The sequence below is a fragment of the Triticum dicoccoides genome, chromosome 3B (genome assembly GCF_002162155.2).
Source record: "Triticum dicoccoides isolate Atlit2015 ecotype Zavitan chromosome 3B, WEW_v2.0, whole genome shotgun sequence".
Classification (NCBI taxonomy): domain Eukaryota; kingdom Viridiplantae; phylum Streptophyta; class Magnoliopsida; order Poales; family Poaceae; genus Triticum; species Triticum dicoccoides.
The window spans coordinates 418,146,989-418,151,928 of NC_041385.1; positions in this window are offsets into that span (position 1 = coordinate 418,146,989).

The following is a 4,940-nucleotide window of genomic DNA, read 5'->3' on the forward strand; positions in this document are numbered from 1 at the left end:
TTTTAGATCTTCATCATTACTTTCATGGAAACTAGAAGAACACGCTTTTACAAAGCAATCTTTCTGAGCACGCAACCTAGCGGTTCTTTCTTTGCACTCATCAATGGAAATTCTCATGGCTTTGAAAGACTCATTGATATCATGCTTAGGATAAGTAGATATAAGTTTTAAAGAATCAACATCAAGTGAAAGTCTATCAACGTTCCTAGCCAAATCATCAAATTTAAGCAATTTTTCTTCAAGCAAGGCATTAAAATTCTTTTGAGAGATCATAAATTCTTTAACACTATTCTCAAAATCAGAGGGATATTTATTAAAATTTCCATAAGAGTTGCTGTAGGAATTACCATAATTATTAGAGGAATTACTAGGGAACGGTCTAAGATTAAAGTTTCCTCTATAAGCATTGTTACCAAAATTATTCCTACCAACAGAATTTACATCGATAGATTCATTATTATTCTCAATCAAAGTAGACAAAGGCATATCATTGGGATCAATAGGAGCACTCTTAGTAGAAAACAATTTCATAAATTAATCCATCTTTCCACTCAAAACATTAATTTCTTCTATAGCATGCACTTTTTTACTAGTAGATCTTTCGGTGTGCCATTGAGAATAATTAGCCATAATGTTATCAAGGAGTTTAGTAGCTTCTCCTAAGGTGATTTCCATAAAAGTGCCTCTCGCGGCCGAATCTAAATGATTTCTAGAAGCAAAATCCAATCCGGCATAAAATTTTTGTATGATCATCCATAAGATCAAACCATGAGTAGGGCAATTGAGAATCATTAATTTCATTCTTTCCCAAGATTGGGAAACATGCTCATGATCGAGTTGTTTAAAATTCATAATATCGTTCCTAAGAGATGATCTTAGCGGGAGGAAAATACTTAGAGATAAAAGCATCTTTGCACTTATTCCATGAATCAATACTATTCTTAGGCAAAGACGAAAACCAAATTTTAGCACGATCTCTAAGTGAAAATGGAAATAACTTCAATTTAAGATTACCATTATCCGTATCTTTCTTCTTTTGCATCGCACACAAATCAACAAAGTTGTTTAGATGGGCAGCGGCATCTTCACTAGGAAGGCCGGCGAATTGATCTTTCATAACAAGATTCAGCAAAGCATCATTGATTTTACAAGACTCAACATCATTAAGAGGAGCAACCGGAGTACTAAGGAAATCATTATTATTGGTACTGGAAAAGTCACACAATTTGGTATTATCTTGCGCCATCATGACAAGCAATCCTACACACAAGCAAACAAAAAGGCAAGCGAAAGAGAGAGGAGATTGGGAAAGAGAGGGCAAATAAAACGGCAAGGGTGAAGTGGGGGAGAGGAAAACGAGAGGCAAATGGCAAATAATGTAATGCGAGGGAGATGTGTTTGTGATGGGTACTTGGTATGTCTTGACTTGAGCGAAGACCTCCCCGGCAACGGCACCAGAAATTCTTCTTGCTATGTCTTTAGCTTCCATTGGTTTTCCTTGAAGAGGAAAGGGTGATGCAGCAATAGTAGCGTAAGTATTTCCCTCAGCTTTTGAGAACCAAGGTATCAATCCAGTAGGAGGCTCCTCAAAAGTCTCATGCACCTACACAAACAAACAACAACCTCGCAACCAACGCAATAAAGGGGTTGTCAATTGAGGGAGTCCTGGATTAGGGGGTATCCGGACAGCCGGACTGTGTACAATGTCCGGACTATACAAGCATGAAGATACAAGACTCAAGACTTCGGCCCGTGTCCGCATGGGACTCTCCTTTGCGTGGAGGACAAGCTTGGCGATCCGGATATTGTGTTTCCTTCCTTGTAACCGACTCCATGTAAACCCTAACCCTCTCCAGTGTCTATATAAACCGGAGAGGTTGGTCCTTAGAAGGCCGATCACAATTACAATGATCCTTAGAAGGTCGATCACAATTACAATCATACCATCATAGGTTAGCTTCTAGGGTTTAGCCTCTACGATCTCGTGGTAGATCTACTCTTGTACTACCCATATCTTCAATATTAATCAAGCAGGAAGTAGGGTTTTACCTCCATCGAGAGGGCCCAAACCTGGGTAAACATCTGTGTCCCTTGCTTCCTATTACCATTAGCCTTGACGCACAGATCGGGACCCCCTACCCGAGATCCGCCGGTTTTGATACCGACATTGGTGCTTTCATTGAGAGTTCCTCTGTGTCGTCGCTACGGGGCTCGATGGCGCCTTCAATCGTCAACAACACGGTCCAGGGGGAGACATTTCTCCCCGGACAGATCTTCGTGTTCGGCGTCTTCACACTGCGGGCCAATTCACTTGGCCATCTGGAGCAGATCGATGGCTACGCCGCCGGCCACCAGGTTAGGTTCAGAAACTTGAACTAGACAGCTGATATTCGCAGAGACTTGATCTTCGATGGATTTGGGCCTGCGCCAGAGCACCGAACAGTCACGACGAGCCCGGCTTAAACCTGCTATCGGACAAAGCTCGGGATCTAAACCCGGAGCAAGTTGCATTGCCTAAGGACGAAGTGGTGGACCTTGCCCTGCAGGCCGCACATTCATTGGCGATGGAGCCGAACACGGGTCTCACCTCTGAGGTGGCCTGTGACTTCGGACCCCCGGATTCGCATCCGGATGTTGGTTCCCGTCCGCGCGCCCCCGAGCCCGCCGAGCCTGGTTGGGCTCCGGTAATGGAATTCATCGTTGCGGATATCTTCCGGCACTCACCCTTTGGCAACATGCTGAATTCGTTAAAAACTCTCTCTTTGACAGAAAATTCCAGACCGAACTATGTCCGGCTCGAATGGGAAGCAGGCGACGAAGAATTTCGTTACCCACCCACCACCCACTTCATAGCCATGGTTGATGATTTAACCGACGTGCTTGACTTCGACTCCGAAATAAGAGATGGCAATGGGAGGCCACGGCGTAATAAAAATAAATGCCTAAACAAGGAAGAGAGCCCAGACAACACAACGGTTAATGCCGGATTCAGGGGCTCTCGGCCTGATCAGCAAAAGAAGCCATTTAAAGGCAGCAAAGAGGGACCGTCCGGTCTAAACAGAGTCCTGGACAGACGTGCCAAATTCATGGCACCCCGGAAAAGCCTGCGAACCACACACAAAGAGAGTGCTGGGTCTTCAAGCAGGCCGGCAAATTAAATGCCGAACACAAGGGAAGGGAAACACCAAGTGAAGACGAGGATGAACCTCGCCAGCCGAACACTGGGGGACAGAAAAAATTCCCGCCAGAGGTTAAAATAGTGAACATGATCCACGTGACTTGTACATCCATGAGAAGGCACGAACGCGCGCATAGAGACGCGTGCGACATAGAGCCCATCGTACCTACACCTAACTACTGGATGTTTTATCCAATGACCTTCGACCGCTCGGACGGCCGAACTAGTATTCAGCGTGAAGGATCAGAGGCCTTGGTGCTCGACCCAATAAATCGATGGATACCATCTCACCCACGTCCTCATGGATGGCGACATCAGTCTCAATCTAATTTATGAGGACACTGTCCGCAGGATGGGGATAGACCCATCCAGAATTAGTCCAAGCAACACCACCTTTGAAGGAGTGATACCAGGCGTTGAAACCTACAGCAGGGGCTCCGTCATACTGGAGGTAACATTCGGCTCTTCAGGCAACTCCACAAGCGAAGAACTACTCTTCATCATCGCACCCTTCCAAAGCGACTATCATGCATTGCTTGGAAGAACGGCCTTCACCCGCTTCAACGCATTGCTGCACTATGTCTACCTTACACTCAAGATGCCTGGTCCACATGGCGTCATCACCATTAGCGGAATAACAGAGCGCTCTTCATGCGCAGAGGAACACGCGACGGCCCTAGCGGCCGTACCATAAGCGGCCTCCAATATAAAAAAACATGACTATTCGTTAAGACCACATACACGGTTAGACGAGTCCGGTAGCCCAGGTCGAACCAGGGCACCGTATATGCAATCCCATAGCGGATACCAGGGGCTATAAATACTTGATAAAGCCCCACACTTGGCTCAACCTTATTGGCAGGCCAACATCTTACAATTTTACCATCCATCGCATATTTACATTGTACTCTCCTATGAGTTTTCTTTTTCCACACACAACGTTCGCGCGATACCCTTCTAGGATACGGCACAACGGAGACAAAGGCGCAGACGTGCAGCAGGGCCCAGTTCAACAGGTTTCTTTTTAGATTAAGCCCCTGTGTAAACCTTTTCTATTGCCTCTTGTTGTTTAACCATCCCATGGGTTCCATACCCATAGAGGATACTGCCGTTTTTGGCATTTCGCCACGACAGATTAACGCACGTACCTGGAAACACAGGGTTTATAATGAATGGGCATTCTTGAGCCCATCATCTGTTATCAAGTCCAAATACCTTTGGGAGTGTTCGGCGTCACGAGTTTGGCCTTATATGCATCAGCTCCGAATTATGTCTTTGGTCAAATGTTGGGTTTGCCCGGCTCCTGGGTTTGCCGCCTTATGTTCCGTTATTATCGGCTAAGGTGGCCAAAGGAGAACTACGACGATTGTGCCCTGGTTATTCCGGACGAGCACCTCAGTAGAGAAAGCCGAAAACTGACTGTCATGATGCAGCGAGAGACTGTTCAACCACTCGAAGACTCACCGGAATCTTTAGGATTCCTCCGCATTAACGAAGGGCCATTTCCCGGCCATGTACATACGCACCCGTATTCGGATGCACGCGAAAGGTACCAGGGGCTACATAGTAGCCCCAACGTTAGACTCCCATGGCTAAGCGAAAGTGTTACAGCTATATAGTCCAGTTGCCTAGTTCGACGTGCGATCACCTACTTAATGGACCAAGACGTTGGATCAAGTGTGGTTAAGCATATTTTTCGCGAACACCCCCGCATTGTATGCGTGGGGGCTGAAGCCAACGACTGCTAACTTTCGGATTACAT